Source organism: Kryptolebias marmoratus, linkage group LG10, assembly GCF_001649575.2.
Source record: "Kryptolebias marmoratus isolate JLee-2015 linkage group LG10, ASM164957v2, whole genome shotgun sequence".
NCBI lineage: Eukaryota > Metazoa > Chordata > Actinopteri > Cyprinodontiformes > Rivulidae > Kryptolebias > Kryptolebias marmoratus.
The window spans coordinates 6,386,344-6,397,506 of NC_051439.1; the positions used below are offsets into that span (position 1 = coordinate 6,386,344).

General features: G+C 38.3%; 1 protein-coding gene and 1 long non-coding RNA gene across 10 annotated transcripts in view; one reads left to right on the top strand and one right to left on the bottom strand.

The window, feature by feature from the left end:
- Positions 1-6,047: 6,047 nt before the first annotated feature.
- LOC112450456 lies at positions 6,048-9,654 on the bottom strand. 3 transcript variants are annotated; one of them, XR_005233653.1, is made up of 4 exons: positions 8,183-9,654; positions 7,915-8,082; positions 6,574-7,803; positions 6,048-6,293 (listed from the first exon to the last, which is right to left on the bottom strand). It is a non-coding gene; the product is annotated as an uncharacterized LOC112450456 (long non-coding RNA). The 3 variants fall into 3 exon arrangements; XR_003039093.2 differs by having other exon boundaries at positions 6,574-6,620; positions 7,717-7,803; positions 7,915-9,654; XR_005233652.1 differs by having other exon boundaries at positions 7,915-9,654.
- Position 9,655: 1 nt separating this feature from the next.
- numb (NUMB endocytic adaptor protein) overlaps positions 9,656-11,163 on the top strand; it is a 43,345-nt gene continuing 41,837 nt past the window's right edge. For all 7 annotated transcript variants that reach the window (XM_017417584.3, XM_017417601.3, XM_017417618.3 and 4 more), the window contains exon 1: positions 9,656-9,801. The gene's annotated coding sequence lies outside the window, so the exon portion shown is untranslated. The remainder of the gene's footprint in view (positions 9,802-11,163) is intronic.

Below are 11,163 nucleotides of genomic sequence, written 5' to 3' on the forward strand. Positions count from 1 at the left end.
TTTTTGTTTTTTTTGTGTGTGTAATGTAATCTAAATGTTGTTTGAAAAATAAAATGTGGTTTAAATGAGAGTGTTGTTGGAGCCATTTGTAAAATAAATTCCAAGCCTTCATGATGTCCAGAGGATGAATCACAATGACTTTAAGCTTTGCCAGACATTTCATTTACTGCAGTCAATATGTTGAAATGAAAACCTGCCTGAATCTTAAAACATCAGGATAAAAAAGCTTAAATGTCAGCATCCCCTTACATCATATCACAGTGTTATATACAACTAAAGTTACTGCTGTACTGAGTGTTGGTTATAGAATAAAGTCAAAACACCATCACTCTGTGGGGATAATATGTAATTGTTAAAGGCTCATTATGCTCACATTACAGTAACACTTTTACTGCTAAAACAAAAAACTGGCATTTTCAATCAGCCGGTAGCTTTTCCTTCAAATCCTGTAAGGTTTATGGTTAAGTTTAATAAAGGTTCTTCTTTTTTATGTGATACTATTTTGGATTTTGGTCTCTCTTAAGATATTAGAGCTATGACTTCGTCAAAATCAGGGAGGTGTGCTTTTACTGAACTTACATCTAATCTTTAAAGCAGTCAAAGTAGAAAGCAGATGATTAAAGTCACTAGGTGTGTGTGTGTGTGTGAGGTCATTAAAATGAATAATGAAAAACTTGAAATATTCAGTTCTACACTAATCTTTCTAGTTCATAACAGTCCAGTGACACGATCAAATAGGTTTAATGGGAGGGAAATACAGTCAGGATTAAACTATGATCCATGACTTATATATATTGTAAAGAAGGAAGTGGTCATGACTGATTTATTACTGCAATAAAAGCAGAAAAACATCCAAGGGGGTGAATACTTTTGCAAGGCCCTGTAGTCTTTACCTTTAACATGATGTCAATAATTGTCTTTCTAAGCTCCTGAGACGACTCTGTCCTCAGCTTCCTGTGCTCCATGTTCAGTGTGGTACACACCATGATACCAAACAGCCCTGTGACTACCTGCCACCCTTTACACAGACAGACTGACTGATTACAGGATGGAAAACACCTGTGATGCTGATTACAGGACACACCTTAGTTTAACATGCCCCTGTGGGCAAATTAGTTTCACTCTTTTCTAATGGTAACATTCTTTTTGTCAAGCTCAGTTTCATTAATTTTTTTATGGAAATTATTCTGTTGAACCAAAATTTAAAAGCAGAGACTGATTTTCATTAGTTAATTTTCTGTATTTCTCTTCTTATTAATGCTTTTGTCCAGTTCAAGTTAGTGTTCAAGTTATATCTTTGCAGAACTTTCTTTCACAAAAAGGTACAAACAAACATTGTCTCTACACTTTATATGTATTTGAGCCTGGATGAATAATATTTATCTTGTGTGGATCGGAGAAAATCCACAATAAATTAAAACTTGTTCACACAAAATTGTTGATGTTGTGTGTCGTGAATCATTCCATCCTGAATAAAGAAAGATTAGGAGAAAAGATTTTGAGGTTAGTGTATGTAAACCTCTGACTGTATATAAAGACAGCATAGAAAGAATATTGCACACATATAGAAATATTAAAATTTAAAAATGCATTTTACACTAGACCTGAAAGAGTTTGTTTAACAAATAAAGACAACATTTAGATCAGGTCTTAACAAGATGAATTCCTTCAGCCTCCACAAAGCTGATCAAACTGATTTGTCTGAATATAATAATAAATATGCAAAACAAATCAGTTACTTCCATGTATTTAACATTATATTAAGCTAATAGACGTTTGCCTCCATCAAACAGGTACTCTTTGCAAAACCATGGCAACAGAGAGTGGTGTGGGTCATCAGGTACACCTTTAAACAGTTGTCTGATTGGTCCACGACCATCTGACCTGTGATAAAGGTAATAAAGCTGCAGCACAGACAGAAAAAAAATAACTAAAGTCACTGCAGCGTTTAGATGTCTCTTTTAAAGCCAACAAGATTGAAAGTAGACTTAGAAATGTGACAGTTTCAGAGCAAATGTACTAAGTGTTTTTGTTCACTTTGCCATCAGCGACCAGTGTTTAATGAAAGGATTGCTGCGATTAAAGATGCCAATGTGAAAAGACGATAAAAGTCAAATCGTGCCACTTTTTCTGCAAGCTTTCCACAAGAATCTCAAGAAACCGGGAGGTAAAGAACAGAGCCGCTCACATCTTTCCTGTAGATCTGTGACAGCATCCCTGCGAGCTTTAACAAGTCAAAAGCAACTTTATTTCTGGGCCTAAAACTGTCAGAGACTGCATGCTCACTGTCCTTGATGAAAAAAGTTGGACAATTTATTGCCTGTGGCCTTCAAACCCTCAGTAATTTTCATCTACGGCCCACTTGCAACGGAATATGAATATTTCAAACAGCAAAAAAACAATAAAAACACAGGATATAAAAACAAACAAAAAAGAGATACAACAAATAGAACAAGACAACCAAATGTTTTGATGAGCTGATTAGCAAAGTCTAAGAAAATTAAATGAAACAAGGTGTCCAAAAAACACTGAAACCACAGCTGATAAATGCCCACTCCCTTCATTATTTAAAATAAACCAAAGAAATCTATAATAATAATTTAAGTAGACTGATTTAAATGCCTTTAATAGGGCACAGTAGCACAATAGCAAACAAGATAAGCATAAATCAGGCAGAAGCTCAATCCCTTCATGTTTTATATATAAATTTAAAAAACAAACCTCAGGAAATAATTTTATTGATTTTAAATACATCACACTCTTCATAACAAATATAACCCAACATTATAATCTATAGTTAACCTAAATTTTATTTTTTTTAAACCCAAATACCATTTTTTTAGTTCTGAACTCATCATTAAATCCAATCCATAATTTAACTCCCTGAACTGAAACACATCTACATTTCACAGATATAGATAAGCCTCATGAATTATACTGCGTTCCTCTTCATTTTAAAATAGACTGAATAAAACCAGGAAGGCTATTATTTGCAACAAGATAAACACATTCTGTTGTCTATCAAAAGATAATATCTGTAAATTTTAACAATCTGGAGTGACTACAAACATTATTAGTATGTTTATTATAAGAGGCTTTGTATATTATTCTGATAGCTGTTTTTTAAGGCTTAATTATTGGGTCTAGATTTGTTTTTAATATAAATTTTCCCAACTTTCAGCACAAAATAACACACACACATATTATTCCTGCTGTACAGGTGCCGACCACAAGGGGGCAGAATATCCGAACAGATCTGTTCGACTGAACAGATTGTGGCTGACAAGTCATGGAGGGGAACTAGCACATAAAAAAAAAATCAAAAATACAGAAAATACTAGGTTTTAGATTATTAGAACAAAAGAGTTTAAAGACACAGAGGCAGAAATGATGTTAAAGTCTGACAGCAACAATGGATGATTCAACACCAGAGGGTTGTGGGAACAAATGCATTTTACATCACATTCATCAACATAACAAGTTCCACAACTTTAACTTACTTTGTCTGTGTGTGTGTGTGTGTGGTGTGTGTGTGTGTGTGTGTGTGTGTGTGGTGTGTGTGTGTGTGTGTGTGTGTGTGTGTGCGTGTGTGTGTGTGTGTGTGTGTGTGTGAGAGAGAGAGAGAGAGAGAAATAGAGAGAGAGAGACAGAGGGAGTGTGTGCTTTGCTTGTTTTGTAACCTTTGAAGCCATCAAATATGCCACACTGCAGCTCTGTAAGCTCCAAAGTTATGCGAGGAATGCTGATAAACTTCTGGCCTTTTAAAGGGGCCAGTGTGTCATCATTAGAGGCGGAAGGGTCCATTCAAACATGGGGGAAGCGGAGACACTAAAAGTGAAAGAAAAGCAAGAGTTTTAGATAGTGTTACAACCTAATTAAAAATGTTGGGGAAATAGAGAAAAGAATTTTAAAATCCATTGTATAAAACTGTAAAAAGCATTAGGAAAGTTAAGATGACTCTGAATTTATTCTTTTATTGACTGAATGTTTATAATTTACACTGCAGTTTTATACTTTACTTTTAAACTAAACAGTAAAAACATTGCATCTTAAACTAAAAAGCATACAGATAAAGTATTATAGTTTTAAAAATTTGAATTAACATTAACTTATTATGACAAAGTTAACATCTAAAACTGGTCAATTTCTGTCTGTTAAAATAAGATTGATTTGCACATTTTAAATTATAAATTTGAAATGTATTCAGTCTAAACAGGCTCTGTAATTTCTTTAGAGACAGTTTTATTTGTAATAAAGTCAAAATTTATTTACACACTTGGATCATTTTCATAAAGGATGGATTCAGCAGTTATTTTATCCAATAAAGTCAGTTAATTTATTGAATGTTTATTTGAACCTATGAGTTCAGAAAAAAAACAAATAATATCAAAATATTTATTATAATAATAATAAACTAAAATCTTAACATGTTCAAAAGGAGCTTTTTTATATCCTACCTTTTTCCACAAGTCAAAATTTACTTCCTTATTTCCTAAACCCCAAATTAGCACATTGTTTGCAATAGTGTCATTGTTACATATATTTATTTATATACTCACACACACATCTACACTGTACATACATACACACTCATTTTAAGAGCATACACTTTTATATTCACATATTATGCAACAAACATACATAACCATCTATACTGTACATGTACACATACATACATGTAAATATACAAACCCAGGATGTCATAACTTTGCAGCGTTTTCTCACACAGGGTTCAGGTTACTGAGCCAAAAAGATCTGAGAGGCAAATGTTTTATTTTGAAAAGGATCAGAAACCAGGAACAACTTTATCTACAAGAAAGGAATGAAGCAGGAGTTAGTGTTTTTTTAGGTAAGTGGAAAGGTGAATGTTTTCTAACATAACTGATCCTTTTTCTTACTTGTTTTTCTTTTTCATATGTCTGAAGAAGAGTCGAGGATTCCAGAAATCCCAGGAAGATGAGACTTGCTTTCGGGATGTGTTGAGAGAGTGGACAGTCAGGCAAGGGAAGTAGAAAAGCTGAGCTGACTTCTCCTTACTTTCTTGGGAGGTTTGTGATCACAGAAAGCATCTTCAGAGGATCTTTAACAGGGAGTCCTCAGCAACGAAGCCAGGAAACACAGGATTTGTGTGACATTACCGATATAACAAAGAGTTGTGGTTTAGCTCAGCCTTAAATATCCAGGAGAGTCATCCGTGGAATTATTGATAGCTGTGCTGTTATTATTTTATGTCAGTTCCCCTCTTCCTCTCTGTACCTCATAAAAAAAACCCAACATATTTCTGCACCACTTTTTGATCTGGGTCCTGATTGGAGATTGGTTTAACTCTGTACTAAATACATTCTACAATTTCTCTCCACAAACAGAAATGAAATGGCTTTTTAGTGTTGTTTGAACAAGGGGAGGTTTTAAGTTTCAACTCCCTCCTCAAATTATAGTTTTCATTTTTTTTCATCATTTTTCTATGTTGCCAGGGAGAAGGTTGTGCATTGCCTTTTACGATAGTTGTGAGGTCATAAAACGAACCAGATCAGTAAATTTTAATCATTCTGATTGTAAAAATTGTGAATTTGTATGATCGCTAAGACCTGATTTATCAGTTATCCTTACAGTGTTTTCTAAGCGAATTGCTAATAAGAGTTGCCCAGAACCTCTTCACAAGAATTCAAATATGCTGGCACCAATGTAGCGAACATGTGGAGTGATTTGTGGTCCAGAATATAATTCATCTAATTTAATATATGGAGATGCTTCTTACATTTTTGTTTACTTGGTTTATATGGTTTCCAGCTTATTGTATCATCCATCATTGCACCAAGAAACCTATTTTAATTTTCAATAGTTACTTCGTCTTGTATCTCGACTTGTGTATTTACGTTAAAATTAACTAATAACACAAATTTAGTTTTGCCTAAATTCCATTGCAATGTATTTATATCAAACTGTATTTATTTTACACATTTCTGAGGAAACTTGTCATGTCGGGGTTAGTTTTTTTTCACAGAATTCTGAATGCCAAAGCTGAAAGGACCAACAGGAACCAAGTGTAAAAAGTAAGAGATTTTATTTTTAAGGGGAAGGGAAGTGGAGCCAGAGGGAGAGCGGTTGCAAAGTTAGGAGTTAGATGTAAGCTGTTCAGGTAAATAAATGCAGTAATAAGGGTTTGCTCTTTCCAAAGGTTGAGTGGGTCTGAGTGACTTTTTGTTTCTGCTTTTGGAGGTTGGATGACGATTGTCAGAGCTGAGTAGAAGTCGAGTGGTCCAGGTAGCTGAATTGGCACACAGAGGGAGTTTCTGCAAGCAAATAACACAGGTAAGAACCTTAGAAAAGTTTTCACTCAAAGAATCTGTAGATAACCACTAGACTTTTTCTAAAAGGAGGAAGAACCGTCACTATGTGACTATCGATCCCACAAGGAAGTAATGACTCCCTCGGCCTGAAGTAGAGGGAGTTCTCATCAGCCAAAACCAGCGTCAGGTGTGGCAGCCAGCTGCCAAACATCCCAGCCACGCCCTCTGTAGCTCACCCTGAAAATGGGAGGTTAGTAAGGAAAATCACAAAAGCAAAACGTACCCAGAATCCCAACAGTACCCCCTCGGCAACATTTCTCTGGATGGGCCCTGTAGAATGCAGAAATCAGGTTAGGCTCAAGGACAAAGGAGCGAGGTATCTATGAACATTCCTCTGGTCCGCACCCCTCCCAATCCACAAGGTGTAGCAGGCCACGACCCCTTCAGCGGACATCCAGAATCCAACGAACGGTGTAAACAGGGTGGTCATTGATGAGCTGGGCGGGTGGTGGGAAAGCAGACAGGGGTTCAAAACACTGGATGAAACTGGTCTGATTTGAGAAACATGAAATGTGGGGTGTATACTCATAGATGCCTTACAGAATGCTTTTCATACTTGAGAGGTAAATTGTGGACCAGGATCAGAAACTATGTCGAGGGGGAGACTTGTTGCATCATTATTTGTCTGCGGAGCAGATTTGAGTTTAAGTAATGGGATGAAATGCACTGCTTTAGAGAACCTGTCAGTTATGGCGACTATAGTTGCGTTACCCTCAGACGGTGGCAAGCCAGTAACAAAGTCCAGAGTGATGTGCTCCAGGAAGTAGTTCAATACTGCAGTCATACGGGCAATGTGGAGGGAAGGAGAGAGCTTTCTGTTTATTGAAAACTGCAGTAAAAATTCTGAATACTTTGGGAACACTGGAGAGGTCTGTTTCTTCAGGAGTGACAGGGACAGAGGAGGAATGAGACACAGCTGAGCGTAAACAATTTGCCACACAATATTTACTCCATTCTTCAATTTTTCGCTCTTTCCGATTTACGAACAGGTTACGTTTCAGTAACCACGGAAATCCAAAAATCACTGGTGCCTGGGGTGGTTTCATTGTGGTTCCCAGATACAATCAGGTGCGTGGGCTGAGTAACATGAGTAACGGAGGGGATTATTTGACCGTTGAGAGATGAAACAGTAAATGGTTGTGAAGATGCAAAAACAGGTATTTGTAACTGCTTCACAAGCTCAGAATCAATAAAATTTTGTTCTGCTCCGGAGTCCACTAAGGCTTTAATAGAAAACAAAACTTGATTAACATTAGGAACTAAGGGAGAAGTAGCCGGGTATCGAAACGTGTAGACTTGTATACCATTATTCCAGGAATTACTGGTGGGCTGAACCTACATTTGGCAATGTAATGTGCCGTCTTACCCCAGTATATGCTCTTGGCCTCGATCCGTCGCTGCCGTTCCTGTGGAGTGAGTTTTGTTTTCTCGATCTGGACTCAGGTTCAGTTTCCTTAGGAAGAGAGTGAGGATGAGCAGTTGGTGCAGGGTTAGTGATGTATGCAGAAGTATTGTGCCGATTTCTCTCTCTCAGCTTGTTATCAATTCTCACGGCCAGATTTACCAGTTCAGCGAACGTCTCGGGTGGCCAGCTGGTCCTTTATCTGTTCTCACATCTGTTTATCTGTTTTATCTGTCCAATCCATCTCAACAGCCAATGTACGGAACTCAGAGAATTCAGTCACAGAGCAGGAGCCCTGTTTCAAACCTTAAAGCTGGCATCTTCTTCCTTCTGAGGGTGGTCAAAGAAAATCAAGGGATAATTGATCAGTTGAATGCTGTCAGATGTATGCTTCAGTCCACCATAAGGCTTTTCTTCTCAAGACACTAACCGAATATGTAATTCTCTCATAATCAGAGGCAAAACTTCAAGGATTTTCAAGAGAAAATCAAATTCCATACAGTAGCAAGATCGGTTAGACTTAGCCTTCAATGATTCTGGCAGAGGCAGAGTAAAATCTCCAGTGGCTGCTGAGCTGGTGGTAGGAGGAGGAGGGGTGACAAAAACTGATGGCTGAGCAGAAGAAAGCAAAAAGGTTCATTTTTGTTCCATAGTAAGTATGACACTGCCTAATTGTTTTAAACATAGGCTGGTGGTTTATTGTTGTTCACTTAGGTTTTGTAAAAGAGTAGCTGTAGTTGTTTCTGGTTTTGGAGGCTGCTTGACAATTGTTGGAGCTGGTTTGAAGTCAGAGGGCCCAGGAATCTGAATTGCTACATGGAGGGAGTTTCTGTGAGGCAAGAACCTTAGTCACTAGACTTTCTCTAGAAGGAAGCAGGACTGTTGCCATGTGACTATTGATGCCACTAGGCTTAAATAAAGGGAGTTCTCACCAGTTTCAGGTGTAGCAACCACCCGCCAGATGTCCCAGCCACACCTTCTCTAGCTCAACCTGCAAATAGGAGGTTAGTAAGGGGAAACACAAAAGCAAAACATACCCATACAAAACTATTTCCAGTAAGTCCTTTAATATTTTACCAGAACAAAAAATGTGTGTTGTGACCAAATATTACATATTTTAAACCCTGAAAATATCATTTATATGATGATATAAAAAACTTTGGACTCAACACTGATCTCTGAGGAATGCCACAAGCAATGTCCACGCGTGATGATAAATACTGTCCCAACTTCACAAATTATTTCTTGTAGCTTCTCATACAGTAATACTATCCTCCCTGATCTCACATTGGTCCAGTTTCTTGATGAATCTATTATGGTTGCTTGTGTCAAAGAAGTGTTTTGAGATTTAGAAATACTCCAACTGCAAAATATTTATGGGCATAAGTTAGAGAATGGGGGTGAATATTTTGGTAATTGAATTTTTTTTTTCATCAGGAAATTAAAAATATAATTACTTGAAATATGGGACATTTTTCTTATGATAAAAATTGTTTAAAACAAATATCCAAAAATGTTTTAATTTTCTTTATATAAACTGAATAATAAAACTATAAAATTTGTGGCAGAAACAGAAACAAAAAATAAATAACCTGTTTTCTGATATTTAAACTTTTTTTGCAGTGGTCTTGTCTGACGACAGATTATCTGGAAACGGGCATTATTTTGTTTCCGTTTTGCGCTGATCCCCCCTTTTTGACGGAAATAAATAAACAAACTCGTTTTTTTATATAGCGTCAATGCCTCTTTCCGATTAGAAAATCCAATTACCAAAACACGCATGCGTCACTCATCAGGTCCAATCTGCACGCGCGGCCCGGTGGAGTGTCGCGCGCGGCCCGGTTGATCGTCGCGCGGAGGCGGTCCGTTGCTAAGGAGGAGGTTTGGTTGAGTCTCCGAGAAGCAGCCATTCAGCGGCGGCTGGAAGCCACGGGACTGTTCGGGGCTCCGTCCGACACTCTCCGTGGACTGTGGATTATCTGGCCCGGCTCGTGACTTACAGGTGACGGTTTCCACGGGGATCCTTCTGGGTGGCAGAGGTGCTCACAGGTATGTCGGGAATTTTAAAAAAGCGTAGTTTCCTGTTTGGACTAGCTTACCTGGTAAACCGTGTTAGCTTCCCCGGGCTAGGTAGCGCTAGCGTCCGAATGCGGCTCACGTAGCTACGTTAGCTCTCGGTTCCGTGACATTTAACTCGGTTACTAACCCGGACTAAATGACAGAATGAGCTGGCGTTAGTCAGGAGCCTGTCCGCATCATCTTACTCATGTCGGAAAGGTCAGAATGTGCCTAGCCGAGGGTTGAAGCGGCTTATTCATTTAGTTACATCCTTAGCTCACGACTGTCAAGTTACCTGATAACTTTTCGAGGTAGACGTTACTCCGGAAAATATCTAGGTGCGCAGCCGTGTCGCGGCATGGTGCTGGTTCTGTGACGGGGTGATGTCAGCGGGACACAGGGAGGACTCGGCGGGGAAGTTGAACGGTTCTCTGGTTCTCTGGGTTTAGAACCAAGCATATGTTGCCGAACTGCAGCTTTAAACTGTGGCTGAATCGATGAGGTGTGTTAATCTGCGCCTCATGTACACTGCAGACTGAGACTTTTTTGTCTCCCGTAGAGGTGTTCACTCTGCCCTGGTGTCTGTGGTCAGTGATACCTGCAGACTTGATGAAGACAGAGGTCCTCCTGAAGCTTCCTGTTTGTTTGGAAGATCTCAGTGCCCTCACATTAAATGCTTTATATGAGGAGCACAGGATGACTTTACTTTTTTTGCCTCTTTGCTGTTGTGTGTGACACAACTACAAAGAGCCTCGGTTCCTCTGCTGATAATGTAGCAGTGTTTGTGATAGATGTTTTTGCTAATAATTAATATTAATTACCTGGACTGAATTAGGTTGGAGTTGCTGCATCTGATAAAATGTCCCCAGTCTGATTATGACAATGGAGACACAATAGTGATGAACCTAAATGAACATTTATTCAACACTACACTGCACACCATGAATAACAATTTTATTTTATTTCAGAACATGTCTATATAACACAGGGACGTGCGGTCAGGGGAGGCAGGTGAGGCAGAGAGCCTCACCTGTCATCATGACAAGAAAAAAAAAATCATAACATAAAATGATTATTAATATTCTTCCACTGATCTTTATGTATGAGTAATTTTCGAACATTTTTATGGTCCAAATCGCATTTTTATAGTCAAAATCGCTGAAATTGCATATTTCCTGTTCAAATATGAGGGTGAAACGCGAGGTGCGGCAGCAGCGAGCAGAGCTTCACCTCTGATTGCGCAATCCATCACAAACTGGGCTGATACATGCAATTGGCCCCTGCCTGTTGCCGTACCGCTGCATGTCGCCAATATAATGGTTTATATAGCCTGATTTTCCACAGTCTGGCTAA